This window comes from Cyanistes caeruleus, chromosome 2 (genome assembly GCF_971803275.1).
Source record: "Cyanistes caeruleus chromosome 2, bCyaCae1.hap1.1, whole genome shotgun sequence".
NCBI lineage: Eukaryota > Metazoa > Chordata > Aves > Passeriformes > Paridae > Cyanistes > Cyanistes caeruleus.
In genome coordinates this window covers 115,305,648-115,331,977 of record NC_141702.1, presented here as the reverse complement: position 1 = coordinate 115,331,977, position 26,330 = coordinate 115,305,648, and the positions used below count along the sequence as shown (strand labels likewise).

At 44.8% G+C, this 26,330-nt stretch overlaps 2 long non-coding RNA genes across 2 annotated transcripts; one reads left to right on the top strand and one right to left on the bottom strand.

Moving 5' to 3' along the window:
- Window positions 1-7,381: 7,381 nt before the first annotated feature.
- LOC111926678 (uncharacterized) lies at window positions 7,382-9,839 on the top strand. Its single transcript, XR_002863116.2, has 3 exons — window positions 7,382-7,420; window positions 8,243-8,511; window positions 8,649-9,839. It is a non-coding gene; the product is annotated as an uncharacterized LOC111926678 (long non-coding RNA).
- Window positions 9,840-15,450: 5,611 nt separating this feature from the next.
- Window positions 15,451-20,346, bottom strand: LOC147655154 (uncharacterized). The gene is made up of 4 exons (XR_015281669.1): window positions 18,051-20,346; window positions 16,122-16,228; window positions 15,748-15,981; window positions 15,451-15,622 (listed from the first exon to the last, which is right to left on the bottom strand). It is a non-coding gene; the product is annotated as an uncharacterized LOC147655154 (long non-coding RNA).
- Between the last annotated feature and the right edge of the window lie 5,984 nt (window positions 20,347-26,330).

The following is a 26,330-nucleotide window of genomic DNA, read 5'->3' as shown; positions in this document are numbered from 1 at the left end:
AGCAGTAATTTATTAAGGCAAGAGCCTAGATTCCGCATGAAGGGAAGAGGAAATTACCTGTATCTCTGTGTGATAAAAATCCACTCTTCTCTTCCAAGAAGGCAGGTGCAGTGACTTCATGGGGGATCACTTTCTGCCTTCCCAAACCTCTGCAGCTCCCCAGCTGCTGAGCCACGAGCAGGCTTACAGGAAAAGGAGGGGAGGATATTGTCCTTTCTTGTAATTGCCATATGCAGCTAGGCTATTTTACTTTTTTCCTGGATGTTATCCCACAGAGCATAGCAGGGCTTTTATTTGTTTGTTCATTTGTTTTCTTTTTCTCCATTCTTTTAAGATGCTGGTGACATGGGTATGTGGGAAAGGGTACCTGGACATGCTGACCCCACTGGTGCATTTCAGCATAGAAATGGCTGCAAGAAATCCCCATTTCCCACACATTGTCATTTGGAGGGGATGTTGATTTCTCAGTGTTTTTTCCTCTGCCTGCTCTGTCTGACATTGGGGTGTCTCCTGTGATCTTTGTGTCTCTCCATCGCATGGTGTCCCTGTTATTCGATCTCCACATGTCTCATGAATATTTTAGGCAGTATAGAGTAGGGAAGCTTTGTAAAATTTCCAGGTATCTCCCAGGAACAAAACTTTCCTCTTTCCCATGTGCTTCTGGAGCAGGTCTTGCTCCTGCCTGGAGGGGTGCTGGGTGTGCACTTGCCATTTCTCAACAGGCTGAGAGCTTTCAAGTCACAGGTGGCTAAACAAGCACATTTCTCTTATCTGTATCTCAGCCAGGCTGCTTGTCACCACAGCCCAGGATCCTCATGAACCCCAGGCAGCTACAAATCCCTCTTTTGATTGTCAGGCAGGCACAGCAAAGCTCTCCTGTGAGATGGCTTGAGAGTCAGCCCTGTCCTTCCCTGTAACAGTAAAGAAACAGCTGGAAAATCAAGGATCTGCTGCTGCAGTGATGGAGGGAATCCCAGCCCCACCTGCCTGCACCCAGAGCTGTGTGGCTGTCCCACGTGGAGCAGCCAGCAGTGACATGATCCATGTCATGATCCATGTCATGATCCATGTAGAACCGGCAGTGAGGAGGGCTGGAGGTGGCTCACACAGGCACGTCAGCACAGCTTCACTGTGTGAGATGAGGCTCACAGCTCCTGTCCTCCAAAGGCAGAAATTAATCCAGTCTCATCATTCCATTTAAAGGGAGAGAACTGTGCAAACAGGAGGCAGGGTGCCCATTTATTTCCCCCTCTATCACTGAAGTGGCAATTACAGTTCTCCTCAAGCTGCCCTGAGAGGAACACACACACAAACAGAGCTGAGCAGGGGGGGAAACAACGTGAAAGGGAAAGATCTACAGGTCACCTTTGCCTTCAGACAGGAGCAGCTCTAGTGCCTGTCGACTGTGCCAAAGGTGAGGGATGTATATTTTTGAGTTATACTTGCTCCTGAATGTAAGCATTTGTGTATCTGTGGTCTCCCTTGGAAAGTTTATTTTAGTGGATGCACCAGTAATGTGTTTCAAACACATCTCTGTTAACCAGAGGACAAACTTTTTAAGGGAACATGACCAGTTTCTCATTCTTTCTTTCATGGGAATTGCTGTTTCCCACACACATGGACTACTATGTAGTCATGTAGAAACTAATTTTCTTTCTATTTTGAGAACTTGATGAGGTGCAGGAAGGGGAATTCTTTGCCCTAACTGAAAAGAGATTCCATGAGTGGCACAAAGCATCGTGTAAGAGAACTCAGGGATTCAAAGGCCAGGGCAACACAGACAGTAAAGTGGATTAACACAGTTTTATTTGACAAAGAGCTGGGATTTTGTGAACAAAATTCTGCATGTGCTCTTTGCTGTTGAATGTGTCAGCACACTGCACGTCCCCGTGGCAGATGAGAGATCCCTCTGGGGCTGCTGGAGTTTGTTGATTTGCCTCCTAAATGCTGTGGAAACAAAATCCAGCAGTTCACCATCAGGATTCACAGGACATTCAAAGTTGTGGTTTATAAACTACATATAAGTGTTCGAGGTCTGCTGGATTTGATTTATGGCTTAAAAATGTGATTCTGCTGACCTAAATACTACTTACTTGTAGCCTGCCTTCTGTGAGAATGGCTGGAAATAGGAAGCCAAGTTTGCTCCTGCTTTTTTGAGAGTCAGCTAAAAGGGACACACGCTGTTCTCTGGTTAAGAGAAGCCCTTTTCCTCCTGCCTCCTCCCTAATGTTTGGAGAAAAGGCAGGGAAAGCCAGTGTCCCAGGAGAATCACCTATTGCTCATCCCCTTCCAGCCTCAGGGGGAGGAGAGAGCAGGGCAGCTGCAAATTGGCCCCCCATGGGACCCTGACTGTGACTGCCCATGAAGGAACAGCCCCAAAACCTGTGCCCCACTTCTAACCACAGCCTGCTATACTAAAGCCAGCTACACTAAATAAATGTATAAATAGCTCTGTCCTGCACAACTGCAGTCAAATCCTGAGACTGATTTGGGCAATCCAGTGGGATTTGAGATTTCTGTTAAAAGAAGGGGGCTTATCTGTTCTCAGTGCTTTTCAGGTGCTGGTTGTCTGAAAGGTCTGAGGAGGATTTTGTATTTATTGCCTTACTGCTGAATCAGGCTGCTGGAAATCAACCTCCCACCTGCAGAGCTGTGGCTTTCACAGGCTGCTACGCAAGCCAGATTCCTCTGCACAGTGAAGGTGCAGCTCTTCCCTAGGCCACGACTCTGACTGAGCTCAAATTCATTTCAGGAAGGTCTGAATCAATTATCATTACTTCAGAAGAAATAAGCACAGGCTTATTTCAAAAGGATTTTAGCTTTTTAAAAAAAGCAGCATAGCAAAGAAGAGGTTTGCTGGTTAATCTGTCTGGGTGAGCTGGGGGTTATGCCTAAGAGCCTCATTACAATTTTCCCCGGTATCTGTTTAAATTTGCAAGGAGGATCCTGTTTAGCACCATCCAAATGGCAGTGCCCTGCAGCTGGATGGGGAACTGTGAAATGTGAAAGCTGCACAGGAACCACCAACACACTGAGCTGCACAAAGTGGGCACTGCCAGGTGAAATGCAGCAGGTCTGCACAGGTGGTACAGAGGGGAAGGTGATCCATGAAGAATATAGATATATATATAGATATATATTCTGTGTATAAAAGTTGCTGATGCATAGCTAATGCTTTGTTTGGTGAAACGTGGGGCTGGCAGGCTCTGCTCTGCTCTGCTCTCCTCGGGTGATCTGCCTGCAGGCAGTGAAGCAGAAATGTATTTGGCCAGGAACAGAAGGCTGTGTATGCAGGCAAAACCACTGGGTGTCTGAAAAAATACTTCATGTAATAGGGGCTGCTGATTGAATACAAAGTCAGATATTGTTAAAAGCAAAATTACTAAAGTGGGGAACTGAATACACCAATTTTTTTTTTGTTGTTGTTGTTGTTGGGTGCAGTACAATGAGTGAAAATATAGCTGATGAGTGCCTTTTCTGTCATTATTGGTGATGTTCTTCCTTTTATCTGTAGATGAGATCTCTGTATTTCACCCTAACAACTCTCCAGGGCATTGATCTGCTGCTCTTAATCCAGTCCTTACTACAATTAAGTCCACACAGTGAATCTGTGTGGCTGCAAGTACCAACCACTGAAGAGCTTTTAGCTGACCCAGCCTATCAAACTGTAATATTCACCTATTTGAGAAGAGAGAATAGCAAAGAATAAGGTGTCTGTAAGCAGAAGAGAAACAGCAAAAAAGGAAGAATTGTGTAATGGCCATAATGGGGTACCTACACCCTTACCCAGGTCATTGCTTGCCAACAATTCCCCCATCACCTGTACTCAGCAGGCTCCTCTGTTCATGGCCTCTGATTTCTCATGAGCCACAGACACCTAATTACATCCAGGAATGAGACTTACATCCCACTCTTCTCATCAGTGTTCCTTACTCAGTAGCTGCCATTGCTGCTGCCTTCTGTGGTTTTCCCTGTACATCCAATAAAGAGCTCCAACACCTCCACCAGGGCTATGAAAATCAGCAGGCACTGGAAATTGGGTATTTCAGCAGCTGCCTCTCTTGTGGGTCCACTCCTAGATGTATCCACGGATAATCTTTCATATTAAATGTGTAGGAAGCCTTAGCCAAACAGTCTTCAGCCCAATGCAAGGGACTGATTTCATAAGGAAAAGAAAAAAGAAAAGGAAAGGCAAGGCAAGGTACCCTTGAGCAACAGGATCACTGATATTTGTACTGACCAATATCTAATGTGACTTGTCAGCAGTGGAAATCTGTCCTCAATCAGGGCTCTGGTGGTTTGTGGGCACATCTTTCCTGGCTCTGCTTTCTTTCCTGGGTCATCACTACTGGAAGGAGAGCACATGCCAGTTGCAAGCATGTGGGAAAATATAATACACAGATAAAAGTACAGCAGCCTTCTGGTTAGAAGCTCAAGTTGCTCTGTCACCTAAAGTTACAATAATATGATATTTATGTCATAAAAATGTCCCACTGTCAAAATAAAAACCTAAAGGGTTTATTGTTTCTGTTGAAATTTCACATTGAGGAAATGGAAGAAGAAAAATGAATTATTTTTTTTCTTGTTACCATCACAATTTGTTATTTTAGCTAAGATCAAAGATTTTGGATATTTTTAACATTGGTTTGATAGAAAATTTCAGTTTGGCCGTGCTGTGGAGGTGCTGGAGGTGGTCTTACCCTGGGGCACACCTACAGAGAGAACAACTGTGTCAGTGAAGCAGCCTTTCCCTCACACCTGTATTTAGCATTTATCACAGAGAAGGTCATGGCAGAGCTGGCCCATTTTGAATGATTATTTTGTTACTATCTGGGTTAAACTGAACTAGGACGCAGCTCACTCCGAGGAAACCTCCCTATGGAGATACCTACCGCAGTAATGAGATAAGAACTCAAGCTAATTGTGGTGTTTTGCTTCCAGAGCATGTGTAGGCAGGTCTCATTCTTAGGAAGCACTCCTACACGCTAAAAAAAGCAAACAAAATTTAGGGATTGATCCTTCTTCCGTGGAAACTAGGATCTGTTTTGTAATGGGTTTAAATTTAGAAAGACTTACGAGTGAAAGAACAATTCTTTGCTGGTTTTAGAGAGGAGATAGAGGACCTAAGAGGATCTTTAAGTCTCTGATTTTTATGTACAGATATTGCCTATGTCTATATCTCTTCTGTTGTGGGTTGCAGCTGTTTTTGTAATATCTTTCTATAAGCTTATAAGAACGTGCTCCATTTGCAGTGGTAATGAACTAATTAAGAAACTAAAACCAGCCAGCTTTCTTTTAAAAGAAATCAATTTAATTTAAATTTTTTAAGTATACTACCACTCTGCAGATATTGAAATTGCACTCTTTTGTGTTCTTAATACGTTTCAACAAGATCAAGTAGCAGCAACAAAATATTCCATTTCCATGGAAATCAATGTAGTTTTCTTTGCCTCTAATCAGACCACTTTGCTGAAAGCTAAACTGTTTATTTTTAACCTCTCAGAAGATGAAAGCTTGGCATGCCTTTTATGTCAGGAGTGTAGCTGTTCTTCTCTGCTTCATTAGGTCTTTTGGCTTCAGCCTCACCTGCGGCTGAGAGCTGGGCAGTGGGACAGATGTGCAGGAGGTGCTGATGCCTCTGCCCTCCTCCCTTTGCTCGGCTGGCAGCTTCCAGCCCAGTGCAGCATGAAAACAGGGAGACCTGCACAGGACTGCCTGCAGGCTGGCTCAGTGAGAAGCATCAGGATCTAGAGGGGGAAAGTGCAGGGGATGCTCAAAGAGCTGGGATATCTCATGCATGTGCGTTAAATAAATTTCATTGTCTCATCACTAATCCCAAAAGCAAAGGCTGGGCTCGGGACACAGGTGGGACATCACGTAACCCATCTGACACTGCCCAATCCAGAGGCTCCCACACCCTGCACAGCTCAGTGTAAAAGGCAGTTTTGTAACAATTGCCACTGCACCTGCAGCAGGAACAGAGGAACAGGTGGGTGCCTGGAGCCAAACCTGCTGTGCGACAGTCTCAGTGTGAGTCAAGCCACGGTACTTGTACACCCTGCTTGGTGATGAAGGCTCTGCAACCTCCTGTGCAGATGCCACCCACTTCTGGCCTCACAACCAGCTCTGATCAGAGAGATTTCTGTGTGTCCTCCCTGGCTCTGGGAGAAAAATGGCATCAGCAGGAGAGGGCATTTCAAGAATGCACACTCCAGCATGGTGCAAGCTCTCATCGTACCATGCTTGCAGGCAGGTCACTTATTTTTATTTTTTCCAAAAAAAAAGCTGCTGGCTTAGAGCTTTGTACTAAACCAGAAGCCATTACAGTAAATTGTCTTGGGTGGGTTGCTTTGTTTATTTTTTGGAGAAGGACAGTGGCTTTAACCAAGCTGATATTTATTTACACTGATTGAAGAGCACAGGGCAGCAGATCCCATCAATGCATGTGTGTTGTGAGGGGTCCAGCTCTGTATTTGGATGTAAAGATGCTTTTTCAGTTCAGAGATACTTACCTTTAGGGTTGCCACCTCCTCTGTGCAGACTCAGCAGTGCACCAAGGCACTTCTGTGGTGACTAATGTAGGAAGGAGATAATGCAGAAAATAAAATTCAGATGGGGAAAGGAGCCCTCAGGTGGGAGGAAAAGCCAGAGGGAAGTGACTGGCAGGTGATGGCATAAATAGGGTGCAGGGCAAAGGAGCAGGAGGGTAAGAAAGTTAACAGGAATTTCCAATGTCCATCCTATTCCTGTCTGTGCTCCTCACCAAGGTCTCCTCTTTCTCCCAGGTGTGTTATCTCGGTGCCTGTGAGCAGGGCAGCAGTGCCTGGCTGCCATGTGCTGGGGAGGTAGTTCTGCTGTTTCAGGTTCCTTGGCATTATTCTGAAGTTGGTGGTGTTTGCCACCTTCTCCAGGCTGAGCCCGTGCTCTTCCCTACCAACATCACCTGCCCCGTGGATCTCACCAAGATCACGTGTATTGACCTGGTAAGGCTGATTTATTGGTTTATGTTTCATTTCTTTTCCTTCCTTGGCCTCAGTAGAGTTTAACTTATTGATGTATCTGTTTGGCCTTGATTTTGTTGCAGGCTGTGTACCTGAGCACAGTTTAAAGCCAGCTGCAGTGCTTTTGCTTTCCTTCTCTCACATTCTTGTTGGCCTGACTGTGCCAAAGCCATCGCAGGGATCGGGGACAAGACGGGGCTGAACCTTCCAAGGCAGGAACAGATAATCAGCTCATCAACACAAAAGCCTGTGCAGATCCCCCTAATTACTCTCTGGCTTGCACAGCAGAGATGCAGAGATGTTATTTACCTCTGCTGATGACACACAGGAGGGAGCAATCTCCTGCTCCCTCTTTAATAGCTCGATGCTTCTGCACAAACAGCAGCACCCAGCAGTAAAATTGTCTCCTTGCCAGTAAGGTCAGTAGCTGCAGCTCCCAATTCACAGGGCAAAGTGTGCAGGAAAATGCCATTTTTGTGAGGTCACTCTTCACCCTGGAAGTGGCATTGAACTGCCTGCATGGGGTCTCTGCCAGGTGGGCAGGGAGAGAGGCTTTCTCATGGTGCCAAAAAGGTACTCCAGCCTTTTCATCAAGTATTTGAGTAATGCCAGAGTTGAACTGGGGAGACAGCAGGAGGATAATCACAATGACCTGATATGAAATAATCTCCTCTGCTTTACTTGGGTTTTTTTTGTTAGCATTCAGATAAGACCATAATTAAGGTTTTCATTTGTTACCTATTGATCTTTGATATTTACCCATGGTCCTTTTTTTTGATTGATTTGATCTTGCTAGATAGGAATTAAATGCACAATTAGTCTTAAGTTAGCTGAAACTGAATAGTTCAGTTAATGAATGATTTGCTGACAATACTAATTGCTCAGGTTGCTGATAGACTCCAGGAACCACCACAAGACAAACTGATATATTATAACAGGTGTCTGAGTCTGGCAGATGGTTAGGGAGAGGTAGCAGATAAGCAAGTTCAGGGAATTCCAGAAAAAGTTAACCTTTTTCCTTTCTGGGCCACAGAGGCCTTGCCTGAGGCATCATTGCTAGAAAAATGAGGCCATTTTAAGATTTGCTGGCTCAGTGCAGCATTTGTTTTGTGCCAGCCACAAAAGATAGGTGTGTGAGCACTGCAGCCTGCAGTGTTGAACTGCCCCTGAGCCAGGGCTCTGGTGCCCATGTGGGGAAGCACTTCCCAGATGTGTTGAGTGGTGTCTTTCCCCATACACAGCACAGGCAGGATGGAGCAGGACTGCAGCACACGGCTCTGTGTGTGTGAGGAAAGGGCCAGCAGAGCACAGCTTTGCTTCTCCTGTTACCCTGTGCAAAACATCTCCTGGGAGCATCATTTCTGGTGACTCCATCCTGTGGAGCAGCAGCAAAACAAGCACCTACGTGCCTGCCAGAAGGTGCAAGTCAGCCAGGACCAGGAAGAAAAAGGGGGTGAGGGGATGTGTGTCTGTGAGATGGAGACAAAAGTTTCAGTTGTTTCAATCCCAGGTGATTTCTCTTTAAAAAATAAAATCACACCTTCTATTCTCTTTTCCCTGTCTGTTTTCCCTAGAGAGAGTTGTCTTTTCTTTACCAGTTTTCCTCCTTCACAAACCCACTTTTTTTTTCTCTTCTTGTCACTGCAGGAAGAGGAAGAAAAGAAAGTATGCTGGAGGAAATGAAGGAGAAATGGATAAGCACAACCTGAAAAAGCATTTAATTTCTTCATCGCTACCTAAAAAGCAGAAAATGGCTTTAAAGTAACTTTTATGATATGGAAGTCATTTAAAGTAATTGTTTTTAAAATTCCTACCAGGTCAAGCAATTGTTTCTGTGTCTGTCATGCAAGTGAATGAGTAACAATGAGATGGTAAAAACTGGCTGACTTCATAATTTAAAAGATAATTTGGTCACATCACTTTATGCTTTTGCACAGTTTCTTGCTTTCTCACTATGATGCTGAACACCAGCTTTATTGCTGCCTTGTGCACTTGGGGTTTAGAAGTGTCTTGCTAGATTAGAGGGGATTAGATTGGCTGGGGCTCTGAGCAACCTGGACTGGTGGAAGGTGTCCTGGCCCCTGGCAGGGAGGTTGGAACAAGATGAGCTTTAAGCTCCCTTCCAATCTAATAAATTCTGTCATTCTATGATTAAAGCATTTGGCCCTGAACACTGAGCCAGGGAGCAGCAGGGGCTGCCTAACCCCACGCGGATGCAGCACCTGTTGATGGAGGCAGCCAAGCCATCACCCAAGGTGATCATCACCCAGGAAAAAAACAGAAAAAGGCTGGGATTTAATGTAGTTTGAGGTTTTATTTTTTTTTTTTTCTCCACAAGACTGGTGAGGACAGAGGAAGGGAGCAGGTGGGGATGCCAGGGGTGAGCTTCATCTGCCACAGGATGGAGAAGTTGGGACCATGCCCAAAGGGAAAGTGAAGCTCAGCCAGGAGGGCTTCTGAGGATACCTTTCTGCAAATGGAAAGGCACATCATTCCAATAGTGAGGAAGGATCTAATTTAAGGGCTAAAATGAAAAGCTGTGTATTGCTGAAAATGCAGAGTCTCAATTTTCCTGTGACGTGCAGGATTCATTTCTGGACCTTGCAGTTCATGAGATAATGGACTGTGTAACTGTTCCTCATCGCTGTGACTAACTGCTCCTTTTTGGCACACGTCCTGGAACTCAAAGCAGCGTAATTTTTATTTCTGGATATCACAACTAATTATTCTATTACAACTAGCTGTAACGTTACAACTAACATTATTCATCTGGGCCCTGGTTATCCTTTCCCTTTTATAAATCCTACTTCTGCACAGATTAAATTTTGAGGCTATTAACACTTTGATTACGGTCTAGTCATATTAAATTATCCCTTGGTAGTAAGGTTGTGCTGTCAACCACTATGATACCCACAATTAATTGAAAAGATAACTGGTGGTTTGATGCAAAGGCTGAGCTGGAGTAGGGTAGCAGCCCCCAGGGAGTCTGGGGCAGGCTCAGGTGGGCCCTCCCTCCTTCCTTGCAATGAGGCTGGGGACATAAAGGAGTTGGGCTACAAATGGGAACAGGATTTAGGCCTGTAACAAAGGCGGGTGGCTGCATGCTGAGGCATAATTAGCTGCTGAAGTCCTCCTGGGTGACACAGGAGAGAGAAATATGAAAAACAGGGGACTGTGTTACTACCTTCCACTTAAAAATAGATCCCCATCCCTACATGTTGGAAGGGCCTTGGGGAAACATGACAGCTCCAGGGAACAAAACCACTGGTGTTTGATACTTCAGCCCTGCTATGCAGCACCACTGCCCACCCGTGCGTGGGGCCTTTCAGGTTGTTGTTTACCAGGGGATTTCAGGGTCCCTGAGGGGCTGTGTGCCACAGAGACTCCTCTTACCCACAGAAGGGCTTTGGGGTAGTTTCCAAACATACATGGATTGAACAGCCCCAGGGGGGGAGCAGCTCCACGGATAATTGCCTTTTTGGCAGCTGTTACCTATGGAAGCTGCCATGGAAGGGCTGCTCGCCCCAGGCCTGCCTTGTTTATCTCCCCACCCTGGGACCGACAACGAGCTACGATTTTCCTTTCCATAATTATCGATAGAGGGGCTGGTAAACGCTTCCTTGCCTCCTCACCAGACTCCAAGGTTAGCTTGTTAACGAGGAGGTTTCCAGCTACCCACCAGCCGTGTTCCCCTCGGGGGCGAGCGGGGTGTCCTTTAATGCCTGTTTGATGCTGTCCACATGGGCAGGCAGCACGGTAACAAGGCAAATGATTGTCTGCTTTGCTGATCACAGCCTGTAATAACCTCTCACTTGGTGCTGCACGTTCAATCCCTGACAAACCAAAAGGCACTTACCATTTGGGCTGATGCTATTTTTACCCCTGACACACACCAGTTGGGCACGGGGTTGTTGCGTCTAATTGCAAATGATCTTTGATGTTTTGGGTTTTTTTCCCCTGCTATCTCCAGAGGCATAACTTTTGGAGTGCCAGCAGCAGGCAATACAATTTCAAAACATTTGGGAATGCCAATTAGGGCTTATTTATGTGATGATTGAGCTGCCTGAGAGCTCGGTGCCCACCAGAATGCACTGTGGCCTTAGATGCAGGGAATCTTTTTGCCTGCCTACATCTGATGAAGAGGGATACTTGCATGATGATGGCTTCTTTTTCTCTGTAGTTGAACACCTCAGTTCAATTCTTTGCACCTGTAAAAAGTACTGTGTCCATTCTTGTATGGAGGCTGGTGCATTGTCACACTTGGTTTGTCTATGTTAATTTATGTTACTGCACATAGAATACAAAAAGAAACTACAAGTAGCTCTAAAAGAATAAACTTTTTTTTTAATCTTTAATAGTAAACTAAGGTTTATAATAAATGCAGTAAATATAGGTTTATGGGTAAATAGTAAACTCAAATTTCTGGTGAATTATTGGTTACTTCCACTAAACCAACTGGACAAAATTGTTTTGTGGTGTGGGCATGGTTTTCATTTCATGTTCATTGCATTTTTACTATTTGAGCACAGGTGGAATTTTATTTGACCTAGAACTTAAGGCTGTGTTTCCAACACTAAATATCCTGTATTTTGGAGAGAGGCTCTGCTATTCTGCCCTGGCATCTCCCAGCCCTCCAGCAAGGCAGGAGTGCATTGCAGACCTTTCCAAATTACGCAGCCCTTGCGAGTGGCTGGAGGACGGTTTCTGCAGCAGGCACAGCGGGATTTTCTTTCTGCTCCCCTTCCTGCATGGTGAGCCTGGAGCTCATCAGCTCCTTCCCTCCTGCTCTTGTTGGTTGTCAGTGTTTCCAGAAATATTCCTGAATCCGGGTTAACTGGGAGCTGCTGGCCTCTCCTGCGTGGCAGGAGGGCAGGACCAGCCTTTGCTCTCAGAGCCCAGGAGAACCACTGGCCACGCCGCGCAAAACCAAGCGCGACTTTGGTCCCGGGGGACTCAGCCTGATGTGTGTGAAGCTCACACATTCTATAAATAAGCAGAGTGCATGTGTTGGGGCACAGACGTAGGAGGACAATGTCAGAAGACATTTACTGCTTGCTTGAGGAGCAGTCAGTTGAGATGAAAGCTTTGTGGCCAGGCTTTCCCGAAGAGCTCGCTCTCATGATTGAGGTCAGCTCTCCTTTAGCCACTGAAATTAGCAGTGGAGTTTCTAGGCCAGCTGATTCTTTTGAGCTTTGAAAGCCTGGCCAGAGACATCCCAGAAAGTGCTGCTGAGTGCTAAAAAAAAAAAAAAAATTGGTTATGGAGTTTCTCCAAATAGAGTGGACCTCCTCTGGAAACCCATCCCTCACACTGCCTGCTGAGGTTTTGAAAATCTGTTTCTGCTTTGCACACGGGTGGGAGACACTTGGAGATGTGTGCAGGCAGAGATACAGATCTGTAATGCACACCCACGGCTCTAGGGCTGCTTGAGCTGTGCTCAAGCTGTGGAGCACTCAAGTGATGTAAGATGGGATGAAGCCACCCAGTGCTGTACAACAATCCCCAACCATAAAACAAGCACTGTCCTCTGCTTCTCCCCAGGAATGACAGGGGTGGCATTTAAAAACAAACAAAACACCCCACAACAAACCCAAACAAGCAGAAGAAACAGAATAGCAAGCTTTTTTCCTTCTTGTTCCTGTTTTTTGAGTTGTCTTTTGGTTTTAGCTTTAAAAGCTTGAAGTTTCCCCCACTGTGAATTGGGTGAGATGTATTTTTAGGAAACAATAAGGATATCATGAGGCTAGAGCTGGGTCTAATAAAGAAAAGACTAATTGGGGAAGGGCAAGAAACAAATGATAATGTTTCACTTATTATTATGAAAGTTACCCATGAACAGGAAGAGGAAACAGCTGGAATTAATATTGCCTTGCTTGCATTTTGATTTTTTTGAAGTCAAACAGAACAAGAAGTATTTTATAAGAAATAAGAAATTAAAATACTATTTTTTTAGTTTTTTCATTCAAAACTCTTTAATCCATTATGGGAAATGCCCATAAAATGTTTTTCCATATACCCTGCAGAAAGCTGTTCCTTTAGAAAATACCTAAATTCTCTTTCTATATCTTAGGCTTAATGTAGAAATCACAAAGTTTGTTTATACAAAGGGCAGCAAATGAAGGACTTTGGGTAGAGAGGCCCCTGGAAGGCTATTGACTAAATCTGCAGGTTCATTAATCACCTATGGATAGGAGTTTACTTTTCTTTTTTTTTTTCCCCATGAGCCAGAAGATATATTTTTAATTGAGACAAATGAAGAAAGGGTGGCTCTACAACTCATTTTATGACAGTAATGGTAAGTCAGAACTTTATTTCAAGTGTATACCCACCATCTGTGGGGAGCTGGAGCAGAACTGAGTGATAAGGCCGTGGCCTTTGATCATCTCTCAAAATGAAACCTCATTGAACAACCTCTCTGGGTGAAATTCAGCCCTTGGATATGAAGGTATTTCTTATTAAAGACATATCTGAGAGCTAAACACAGCTACAGGAGTCCAGGCCAAACAAATCTCAGGGTATGAAAGTGAATTCTCACTGGTTATATGTAGGGAGTGGTATCGGATCAGAGAATGAAGTCCTACAGAGCTCTGATAAAAATGATCTTTATGGAAACTATTAAATTGGGTTTGGCCATCTTGGGTCATTTTATTGTTATTATATCTTTGTCAGCAATCACCCATAACAAAGTTTTCAGACTTTCCAGGAAATTAACTGAAGATCAGTTACTGTGTTGTCTTCCAAATTTATGGCTCTGCAGCTGCCTACAGACCCAGACATACAGCCATAAATAATCTCTTGTGTCTTCCAGCCCATCAAATTGAAATCTGCTTCCTTGGGAGGAGGCAAAATGAAATTGGTGCATTACAAACAAATTTATTAAAAGGTGTGTTCAATCTTTCGTGAAGCATGAGGAATCATCAGTGCTTAGTAAAGAATGAGATTTTTTTTTTCCTTTTTACTTTTTATTTTATGAGTATGAACGTATCTGAGAAACTCAATAAGAGGAGCAGCATGGAATAAGTTTACCTTCTGAAAGTCAAAAGCAAAGGCCAGACCTAGAGCTGATTAATGGCTGCATAATCTGTCAGCTCAAATCAAGGAGCTGTGGGTAGAGGTTAAGTTATTTGTAAGGTAATTTAGCTTGACCTTAATGAAGGCTAAGTTCCCACAGACCATGGCAAAGTCTATCAATCTCTCTGCCTTGGGAAGCACTCGGGGAGTTTTCTTACTGTATCATCATAAGTGCATTTGTTGTTTGTGAAATATCACAGCAGAGAAGGGTTTTTTTTTTTAAATTCTTTTTAAAATATAAGACTATAGCAGTGGTGGAAGTGCCTCTGGGATAACAGATTATTATTAGAAGGGGGAAAACTGCAACAACAGGATACAGTGGTGGATTTCCCAGATGTAGAAAATCCTTTCACCGTGTTTAGTCTGCATTTGGAATGATTGAGCTTCTCCCTTGGCACAAACTTTTTGTTTAGCAGGTCCCCTTGTGTCAGGCCTTCCTTGCAGCAGGTAAGGGCAGGTGCTGTGGTGAGGTGAGAGAAAACTCCTGCTGACTACAGACAGAAGGTACCTGAGGAAGGTGGCTCATCAGAAGGGTTTTGCTTGCGCACACTTAGACCAAAGCGGGGATGTTTTGCTAACTGGTGGCTACCAAAGAGCAACACGTTGCCAGCCTTCACCAGCACAGCTTGGAACCTTCAGCTGCCCAAAACCTATAGAATTTGACCAGGTGTCCCTGATCCTCCTGTCAGCTCCTGACAAGGAGCTCCTCTCCTGGGTGCCTGTTCTGCACAGTCGTGTGCTGGAGGGCTAATGAAAGCAAAGTGCCTCCCCTGACACCCCAGTGCTGCGGAAATCCAGACCCCTGGACTTATCCAAGGTGTTCCATCTTTGCAACAACTCTTACTGCTTGGACAAGCTTTGGTTCCAGCTCTCACCTTCCTGGCTACAAAGTAGGTTTTGGGCCTGTTTTCTTCACACAAATTAACACGGTGGTTACTAGGCATGGACGAGGCATCTCAAATTCTACATCGTGGGTGATTTTTGCATTCTTGAAGATAACATAAGAGCAGCCCATGGCTGTTTGCATACCTGGTTCATCCCACAAATTATTTGCTCATGAAGGGCTGAGGGTCTTGTAGGGAGTCTTTTTAAGACACTGCCAAAGCTTCCAGTGGTTTCAGTGACTTCTGGTTGAAACTGCTTTGTCAATAGTTTTTGCTACTTTCCTCCAGCAAAAACTCTGTCTTTTTTAATAAGGAGAATTATCTGTGTTCTTTCACTGTACTGTAGCTCTGCCTGTTTACCCTGTTGCTTTACTTACACTGTTTTCTTACCAATATTTAGTTTGTTCATATTTCCATTAATTCCTCCAGGAATGCTAGTTTTTAGTTTGCTGTTATATTCCTTTCTCAAACCCAGCAAATCCAGCTCTGTGGGGTTTATTTTTTTTTTTATATTTTTTTTTTCAGTGCAGTATTCAGCCTTGTGCTCTTTCCCAGGTTTTATTCCTCTTTCTCCCCCTTCCTCCTCTTTCCATGGAGAAGAGTGTTCTGTGCTGTGCCTTTTTTTGTTCTCCCTTTCTGCTTTCCTCATTTCCTCATGATATCTCCCTGGAAAGAAAATAAGCAGAGAAGGAGACACGGAAGGAGGGAGTACAGCTGTACTTACAAAAACAGGAAGGCAAAGATATGGAGTGATGGATGGTAGTTCAACACAGTGTCTGAGCTCTCCTCACCTGTTTTGTTGCTTTATGCTGAGGAGAACTGCCACAATCTCTTGATTTTTAAAGATGGATGGAAGGGTTCAAACAGCAAAACCAGCCAGTTTGATCTTTTATGTTTGCAAAGCAAGGCTTCAAAATGTAGCTCAAAGATGTCTCTGGATGGTGCAGGCTAAATGTGACAGCGGTGGCAAGCTCCTGGGCTTTCCCACAAGAATTTTGGGAATTTTGGGGCTCCTGTCCCAGAAACTGCTGGCAAATAAACAAGACTCACAGTCAGGATTTGCATTCACTCGTTTACTCCAATGAGCTGTAATTCTCTTACAGGGTTTTATGTTTTCTAATGATGTTGTTTTGAATTTTCTTTTACTAGTAGTGTCATTACTTACTCTGGAAGTATATTTCAGTTGTTTAGACACCTCAGTATTCCAGGGAGATCTCTCTTTTCAGAAGGAAATTAATTGAGTGTTTAACTCATAGGGGTATCTTCTGCAACCTGTTTTTAATGGGCAAAGCAAAGATAAATTCAACACAGTGCAAATTGTAAGAATAATGTCCTGTGTCTTCCTTCCTCCTTTCTTGGGGCAGACCTGCCAGGCAGCATTACAGAGAGCTCTCTGGTGGGAAAAGGAGATGCAGAAAGCGCTGCCATCAGTCTTTGCCTGCACTTAGCTAAACCCGTTGACATTCACGGACTGTAATGGTAGGAAAGCTTTCCAAAGCCATTTGACTGGAGAAATTTGAGTTATCATCATTGTCGTATCTCAGTCTGACAGGGAAAATGATTTGTCGGTCAAAACGTCTCGTAAACACAGACATTTGATTCAATTTAATCAGAGGCGGCTCCTCGCGCGGAATGCGGGCGGCTCATCCCCAAGGGAGAGGGGAATGGGAAAGCAGGGAATTCCTGACTCCTGCACCTCCCTCCTGGTGGCTCTGGGGCAGCAGGGAATGGGTCAGAAGAAATGCTGACTCCTTGGGGAGAGGGAGGCTGTCCCAGGCCTTGGGAGCGGCTCCCCATTCTGGCTCAGCGTGACATCCAGGCACGGGCTGGGCTGACTGGGACTGAGGTTGGTGTGCTGGGGTCAGCCAGAGACCTGCTGGGAAAAGGGAAAATCCAAGCATCCCTTCATGCCTGAATGACACCAGTGAGGGATGGGGCTGGCCCAGAGCCAGCCGACTGCACCCAGGATCTCCTTCTGCAGGCACTCGTGGGCCTGAGCAAATCTCCTTGTGCTAATGGCCTTATTAAGATCGAGCCTGTGTACATTGCAAATCTGCACAAAGAGAAATTAGAGCCCAGATTAGATTAGGGGCTGAAGGCTGGGAGCGTACAGCTGTTTGCCAAATTGCACGCTGAATTTCATTTTTGCATAGACTTTTACTGATAGCAATTTGAAGGCAGTCATTAGAGCCATCAGCCTTTGAATGAGAAATTTCAAGGGACACTTCAGCATAAATCTGCTCCTCTGCTATAAGAAATTATTCCTGATATGCTTTGGGCTATGGAAACCAATTACATGAATTTTGCACAATAACCTATTTCTCCCAAACAGGGGTAGCACTCCTGGCCATAAACAGACATCTTTTTACTTCCAATTAACTGTGTGGGTGTATAAACACGAGGAAAACTGCCTTTTCAACTTGAATTTAATAACCAGAAAACAATGGCAGAAAGGAATCGTCATTTACAGTCAGAATATCAGACTCTGGCCATCCTTATTGCCTTCCTCTGCAAGCCAGCTGGATTTGTGAAAACAGACAAACCCTTTCCCATTAAATCATAAATACTGCAGGTTTTATTCCTTACTGACTCCTAGGCTCCAAGATTTAAGAAAGGGTAGGATATTAATTTCCAGATCTAAACTTGACATAAGTCACAGTGCTGTAGTTGTCATTTAAACTTCAGGTGTGTTTTTCTTCTCTTCCATATACTCCAGAGCTTCCCTGTAATCCCTGAATCCTACTGAATTCACACCCTGGTGGTGTATCAATGTCAAAGGGATGCAACTGGTAATTCTGCCTGGCTGTTAAACTGCCTCGTGTCACCCTATTTCCAATGGCTGCTGCTAAGGTATGTGTTTTACCTGCTTCCAAGTGCTTTAATCTTATTATTAGTAGAAAAATAAGCCATTACTAATGCTTAGAGCCATTGTTATCTTCTCTCCCTGCCAGCCTGCTCTGTATTAATATTAGTATTTCTAAACTGAAGCTTTGTACGTGTGACTCAGGCCTCCCATGTCATTAGTTTGAAAACCCTGAGAGCATTTTCTTACACAAAGAATTGCACAGGAAAGGAAGAGGGTCTTTTTATTTACCTTCAGATTTCCATCCTTGAGGATTTTCTTGCTGGGTGTTCTCAGGTTGCAGCTGCAATTAGAAGACTTAATTGGTATTATATGAACCTTGGGATTCCTTCATTCCCCAGGAGCCACAGCTTTCATTAAAAGCACCACCCAATATCATGAGACATGCAATTAAATTCTAGAGCTGCCAACATAGTTGCAAAAAATGGTTTATAAAGCCTCAAGGGATAAATATGTTGGGAGAGGCGGCTCTGGGGTGGCGTGAGCTGCTCCAGCTCCTGCTGTAGCAGAGCTCTGGATTTTGGTAAGAGGCACAACACTGCTCAAACCAGATCTAGCCAAGCCTTTAGCCAGGCTGGGGCCAGGACAGCTGCAGGCACAGCTCTTGCACATCTCCTGTGTGAAGGCAAGGCCCTGAAATTGCTGCTGGACTTGCGTTAATCCATGTCTGTAAAGGCCTGGCTAGGAGATGGAAGGATGGACCACAAAAGCTTTGGCTGCATCTTCTGGGCCTCTTGCAAAGGCTGAGCTTATTGCACAGCTTTTCTTCCTTTTCAAGCAGTAGTAGCCTTGGGAAGGCAAGAATAAATACTCATAATATGTCTCCACCCTCCAAGCTCAGCTGAGTGGAAAAGGAGTGCATTATGACAACTCTTCTTCCAGTTCCTTGGCCTCTTCCAGTTGTCCTTGGCAGCACAACATGGGGGAAGTTGTGCCTGCCAGGCTGAGATGTGGACTCATCTCCAACCAGCAGGAAAGAGCTGAGCATTTGGTTGGGAGGGGAGAGGGATTTTCCTTCATTAACTGAGAAGAGGATCAAAGTTTAACATGAGCAGCCCAGCAGAACAGTGTTGGATCTGTGATCCACAAGTCCAGGTGTATCTTCCTTTAACATGGTCCTGAAGACTTGGAGCATAATTAGAAGTTCCTTTGAAATTGTGAAAATTGTAAGTGTGGAGCATTGGTAGGTCAGAAGGAAGAGACATCAAGAACTAAACTTGCTATTTTGGTCTGTTTTTTCCCCCAAGTATCTTTGAAGAGGAGAGAGAGTGCATTGTAGAACCAAAAAACTCATCTAGCCACTACAATTTTCCTTTCTCTTCACAATTAGGAAGGAAACAAAAATCTGTCTGGGTATTGAAGAAGAGGATATGTGCAGGGTTCTGTGTCCCCTCCTGTTAGTCCTGGCTGTCTGCTGTCCTTTCCTTCAGCTGCAATCTGCTGAGCTCCTGTCTTCCCATGGCAGGTGGACCTTGTGGCCTCACACACAGAACTTTCAGGAAAGTAGGTGCTTGTCATTCATGTAGTTGCTATTTTATTCACCCTTTGAGGCACTGGAGAGAGGTCGTCTTTTTTAAATAATATTTGGAATTATTTGTGATTTCAATTGTAAACAAGCTCGGTGTGATTACGTAGCAGCAGATGCTGGGAAACATGAAGTATTTTATCTGGCAGGTCCTATCTCTCCCTAGGTCTAGCAGGCCAAGAGACTGAGCTTTCCTGGGAAAACCCACCACAGGAACAGCATCCAGCTTTTTTCCTTTCCCCCTGTTTTTTTCCCACTCTTTTCCCCCAGCAGCCGTGCTACTTTTCTAACTTAAAAGCAAAAGCTGTTCCTTTTCTCCTGGTTGTGTGAGTCTGCAGAGGGAGAGCGTGCAGGAAGCGGGGCAGAGGCTGGGAGCACTTTGATGGTGCTGGGGCTGTGTGTGTGTGAGCATCCCCAGCATCCCGGGGGGAGCGCTCTCTGGGAAGCGCCGCAGAGCTGGCGGCGGTGTGTGCTGCCGATAAGGAGATGAAACAATGGCTGTGACACCCAGAGCCTCCACACAATTACTCGGTGAGGATGTTGCAGAGTCAAGAGCTTTGTGTTTTCTCTGCGAGGAGCAGATCTGCTCACTCCCAAATGCTTAACTCCTTCTCTTCCTCTTTGCTGTGTGATTTCATGCAGTGGTTTATAAGAGCATCCAAATTTGTGAATGCTGAGGAAATGGCACTTGTGTTTCTTGTCACTTGCAATGGTTTTTATGTTTCCTTTCTTCCAGGGCCGCTGTGAGGCCTGTAAGCCACTGCAGTGCAGCCCAGGCCCTGAGCCTGAGTGCAGATTTAGGGATGCACGAGCTGTGCCTGGCAGAGGTGGGAAACCTGAGATGTCCTTGATTGAGATCCTCAAGTGGAGCTAAGGAACCAAATTCCTTTTATTATTGATGCCTCATTTCCTCATTAATGCCACAAAGATTTATGTGAAGGGACTTTCAGAGTGCTAATGGAATTACCCACCTAAATCTCCCCCGTGCCGATGGCGGGAAACGCTCTGGTTCTTTGCCCTCACGTTAGTGCTGGGTGAGTAATTGAATTATTTGTTAGCTAGCAAAACTAAAAGTCCTTGATTTTTGTCGGTAGTGTTGAGGGCTTTTCAATACCTGTTTTTTTTTTAATGCCTTTGCTTGGGCTTGAGTTATAATTTGAAATACAAAATGAAAACATTTTGATAATTTTTCCCATTCCAGTGCCAGTGAGGGTCAGTGGTTTCAGTCAGTAAACTCTATATTATTATTATTATTATTCTTAACAAAATGCCATCCTGTAGCATTCCACTTACCTCTAATTAGTGTGCCTGCTTCTGTCAGAACTTTAATATTGCTTCAGATCTGGTGCTGATTCTGCTAAAAAGTACTTTCCTATAACCTCACTGCTGCCAGTTAATTTCCTAAAATCCCCTTGGGTTTAGTGTCTGTGCCAGGGCACAGAACTGCACTGCCTGAGCTTGGGGAGGGTGAGAAGAGCGGCACAAACACTTGTGCAGAGCAGGAACAACTTCTGGTCTGGTGAAAATGACTGAAAGAGTAGGAATAATTCTGGAAATCACTCTGAAATCAAGATGGGAGGATACAGCTGGGGCTGGGCAGCCTCTTGTGTGAAACCACTTCTATGAACCTTGTTCAAGTGTGTGCACAGACACCTGGGAATGATTTATTCCTTGTCATGGGCCTGGTCCTGTGGAGCTGGGGGTGTTGTCAGGGAAGGTGACTGGGTCAGCTGCTCCATGCACTAGGAGGACAGCTTGTGCCTATAAAGAGAAACACCAGTTCAGGACACTGGAAGTATGAGAGTCTGAAGATTAATGATAGAAAAATATCGTGTTTGAGGAAAGTAAGCAGGAAAAAGGAGCCTAAATTAGGCTGCAGCTCCCTGGGCAGAACAGTCAGGTTATAAATATTCTGGCAGCACTTAGAGCAGGGCTGGCTGTGCTGGTTGCTCTTTGCTGTCCTTGACAGTATCTGTGTGTATTCACGCTGTGCTGACAAAGCCAGCCGGGTGTCTCCGAGCTGTGGGAGGAGGCTGAGCAGGGTTTGGCAGCAGGACTGGCTCCTGGCTGTGCCCTGCTTGCCCCACGAGCCTTTTGGTGTGAGCATGGGTTTAAAGAGCATCTCCTGAAAGGAGCCCAGCCTTTCCAAGCTGTCACTGAGTCACCCTGATCTTTGAGATCCAGCTGGCACAAGGGCTTGAAAAGCCTCACCACCATCCTCTCCAGCCCCAAAGCTGACGGGCAAGGAAAAGTGAGGAATGAAGAGGAAAATGTGCTGATGTCCCAGCTGGCTGGGAGAGCTGGGAGCAAGGCAGCAAAACACTTCTCATTGTCAAGCTTAAGTCACAGCGGATTTCAGCCTTCAAACCCCCCCAGTGATTGTTTCAGAGGAGCAAAGTTATTTGTGTGAGGAGCTGGCGCCTGCCTGCAGTCAGCTCCACCTCTCCCTCCCTTGGTCGTGGCCCTTTCCTGGGGGGACCAAGGTGTGAGGAGAAGCCAGCAGTGCCCACAGCTCTGCCTGGTGTGGGCCCCCTGTCCGTGCCATGGCTGGGAATGCTCTGGGAATGCTCTGGGAATGCTGCAGTGCTGGGTGCAGTCAGATCACTTCCAGCACAGCACTGCTCCTGCAGGAGCCCAGCCAGCTGCTCCTGGTGCATGGAGATGAAAAGTGCAATCCAGCCTCCGCTTCCAGTGAGAATTCTCTCTAATCTGGAATAGCTCTACCCTGGGAGGTGCCTTTAATATCATAGTAGAGCTGCTATGTCAGGAAGAATGCTTTTTTATTTGCAAAGAAAAAGGACTTTATTCCTACCATAAAAAAGTTTAGTACAGAGAGTTAACTGAGGGAATGTTTTTAGAAGCTGAAAATATCAGGAACTCAAATAAAAGGCAACAGTGATTTCTATTTTTTTTATTTATTTTTTTTTAGATTTCTCTTTCTCCTCTTTTAAAGCCCCCGAGGGTTCATTTCCTGGCGTCATTGTCATAACTCCAGATCTGAGTAATTCACTTGTATTTGTGTCAATCCCACGTATGCTTCTGTAAGTACTGTGTGCAATTCAGACTAAATGAACAGCTAAACTAAAGCTGGGACTGAGCAAATCAGGCTGCAAACTGTGTGCATAGGCAGGAATAGAACCCTTTGCAAGAGCTCCACTGCAGCCATCAGGTGTTCTCTGCTGGATGCAGTGTTTTTCTTGGATCATTTATACAAAAAGACCACTTTGATTTTTGTTTCCATATCAGATGCATTATGAGACCAGTGCTGATATCCCCACTGTGTCAGTTTCCTTGATTTGAAGGAAATTTTCTGGCCCCCTCTGTCTGCTCATTCCTGGTTGTGCTGATGTCACTGATGTGACTAAAATCACTGCTGAGCTCTACTGACCTTGATGTCATTCAGAACTAGGACTCTTCATGTTAACCTCCAGCTTTTGGCTCAATAACTCAATAGCCTCTGAACTAACCCCATGGTTTAGCCAACCAGGACTTCAAACCAGAATATTTCTGCTAAGGAGGCAGTGTTTTTTTGACATGCTTCTTTGCCAGGTGATACAGGAGTTACTTCATGGTTATGGTTGAGTTATGGTTATTTTTAGGGTTAGAATTCATGCAGGGAGAACAAGGAAGGGGCTAAAGCATGGTGGAGTGGGGCTGTGAAGGGATTCCCAAGGGAGGTGTGGGCTGTCAGAAACTTTGTGGTCAGTGTTATAGTTGGGGAAGAAAACCCAAAAGGATGCATTGCTTGTCTCTCACTCCTTCACAATCACAGCTGCTTTTGGGGCCAGATGCATCCCTTTCCTGGAGCATAATTTCCAGCTCCAAGAAAACCATTAGCCATTTTCCTTAGAATATACTTTGAAATGTATCATCTATTCATTACTGTCCTATTTTGAAAGAAATGGGCGATTCATTATTTTGAAACTACAAACTTTAATGATTCCTCTCTCCATGAGAATTCATTAGGCTTTATTTCATCAACTACCTTATGTACACTGGTCTTTGAAAGCAGCAGCTACAGTTGCATAACAGGAAAAACAGACTTCATGGACACAAGGAAAAAAACACCCTGGATAGCAGTCTAGTCTCTGCAAAATCAAAAATCAGATACCCATAGTTTAGGTAAATTGAAGCTGAAAGAAAACCAAATCACTTTGCAGCCCCAGGATGAATGAAAAGCCAATCTGAATATCAAATTGACCTTGCTCCAGGGGAGAATAATTTGGCATGATGTATATGCTGTCTCTGAATGTGTTGCTTACAGACAAACTAAGTGGTTTTCCTGGAAAAAGAAGAAAAGGAGGCGAACATAAAGTCATGAGGAAATAAGGGTCTTACTCCCAAGTCAGCCCTGACATTTCGGAGCCAATACACTTCTAGGGGAAAGCAGCACTGCTTTGAGGGGAAGGTGAAAGATGTTTCTTGGTAGGAGTGTTCCTTTATGCATAAATTCTACAGCTATTGATGCCACTTTTGTCACAGCAGCTCAGGGAGATCAGGACTGACGAACACAGGACACACGGGAATGAGTGCATGAGAGATGGAGAAAGAGCATGCCATGGAGGGACTGAGGGAGTGGGTATTGAGAAGCATATCCTGGCCTCAGTGAAGGCACTGGAAACTTTGTTATGAATGTCCAAAAAATTAATGATTTTTTTTTTCTTTTAAACCATGATCCTATTGTAGAGCTCCTGTAGCCCTCCTGAAATGCTTGGAGTGGCTTGGTGAACCCCTGAGAGCAAGAACAGCAGTGGTTCCATTCCTGAAGCCTCACTGTCATGTCTCATTAGGGAACTAAGTGTTCTCTTTGCTCCTGATTACCCTGTGCAGACATCCCTGGTGCTGTTCAGCTTCAGTTTATGGCCCCTTCAAGTAAAGTGCAGCTCCATAAAAAGCCAGCCTAAGACGTGCAGGGTAAGAAGGCACAGACCTGCTGAGTGGGTGCAGAGCATAAATACCAGGGCTAAGTGAGAAGGTGGGTTGTCAGGAACAGGAGTGGGAAGACTGTGCCTGTTAGTTACTGCTGGGTCTCAGGGGAGTTTAGCCAGCAAATTCCATTAAAATGAGAGTTTCAGCCTTTAAAAGCATCATTCAGGGGCTTGTTTTGTTAAATAAGCTAGCAAAGATTGTATATTAGTCTCTGACAAGGCTACATTTGGGTGAAAATCGTGCTGAATTATTTATTTTGTCATTAATGTCACACAAACCACAGTAAGGAGAATTATATGGGCTGCAAAAGAGAGCGGCTCTAAGTCAGGTTCAAACAAATGGAATTGTTATTCTTCAACACCAGTGTCGGCCTGCAGCTGCCTAATGCATCCAGGAGAGGATGAGAAGTGAATGGTAAATCAATGGAAAGGTTCACACCTGACTGACAGCCTTTAAATAATGTAAAGGGTCCCTGGGCACACGGCAGAGTTACACAATACATCAGCATTTAAGACCAGTGGAAAGACATGCAAGGAAATGTTTGGGAAGTTTTGGTCTTGTAGCGGCAAAGTTTAAAGAGCTGGAGAGGAGAGTTAGATGGAAAATGGGGTGGAAAGCCCAAGAGTGCTTGGACAGTGAGAAAACAAAGACATTTTAATTTGGCCAGACTGAATTTGGTTGGTATTGGCCTTTGGTAAGGCCAGAAAGGGCCTTGTGCTGTGCAGGGCAGAGGACTCCAGGGAATGGTGCTCCCTGGAATTGTTGGGGCAAGGAGCTGAACCCAAGGCCACTTTGGGGCTGCAGGCTCAGCCCTTTCTTGTGCCACACAAGTGACATGTCTAAGCCAACCCATGCTAGTTTCCACAGCTCTGATGCTGTGCCCACCTCTTGCCAGCTGTGAAAAGACCATTCAGGGCATCCTGGAGGTTTTCAGCTGTGTTCTGTCTTCCACAGAACAGCTTCTGTTTCCCCGAACAACCATCAGAAGGAGCAGGATGAACAGAATTGGAAGCTGGAAGCAGTAGGACGAACACAACTGGAAGTTGTATCTAGCAGATACTGAGATTACACTCTGCTTCTGGGAGCCTGTGCATTATTGCAAATCCTCTCTGGACATCTCTGCATGCCAGCTTGTACATATGTGTGCTCTCTCTCTCTCTCTCTGAACTATAAAAGGTCTGAACTTCGCATTCCTGACCCCAGAAATGGGCCATAAAAGGACCTTTGACTTGTGTCAGTTTGGTGTGCTCAGAAAAGGAAAAGAAGATAAATGTCTGTGGTCAGACAGATGGACATGTCTTCATGTTATGATTACTTTATGGCCATAAACTAAGCCACACGAAGTTTCACTCAACATGAGGGAGAGCTTCTTTATGTTGAGGGTGGCAGAGCACTGGAAAAGCTGCCAAGAAAGGTCATGGAGTCTCCCTCTCTGGAGACATCCCAAACCTACCTGGATGTGTTCCTGTGCAACCTGCTCCAGATGATGCTGACTTGGCAGGAGGTAGGACTGGATGATCTCCAGAGATCCCTCCCAAACCTAATGGTTCTATGATTCTCTGTTTTCTCACTACACATTAGGATGGGAGAAAGTGAGGTTTGGTGTTTGATTTGTGATTCAGCAGCAGGCTTCTGGTGGGACACTAGGTGTACAGTGATTTACATGAGCTATGCAGCTTTCTGCTTTGTCATCTATGAAATTGGGAGAAGTAGCCTGAAAATTATGTAGTGATGAGAAATGCCTTAGCAGCTCTGTGGTGCTGTGCTACAGCAGTAATGAGGGAACAAGACTGTGAAACTTTGGTTTATTAAATTCTTTTTGATGTTAATGGTTAAAGTTTATGGGACCAGTATCAGGAACACATCTGGCCTTTTAAGAAGCTGAGGTATCATTTATTCTGCAGTGAGAAATGACAGGCACTAGGAAGACAAAAATTAACTTTTCGTATAACTACAGTGAGGATGAGCCTGTCAGTCAATGAAGGCTGAGAGTTTGTTTTAGCATGCCCAATAGTCCACAGCAGACTGGGAGGTTTATATGGGAGATTTCATGGAAT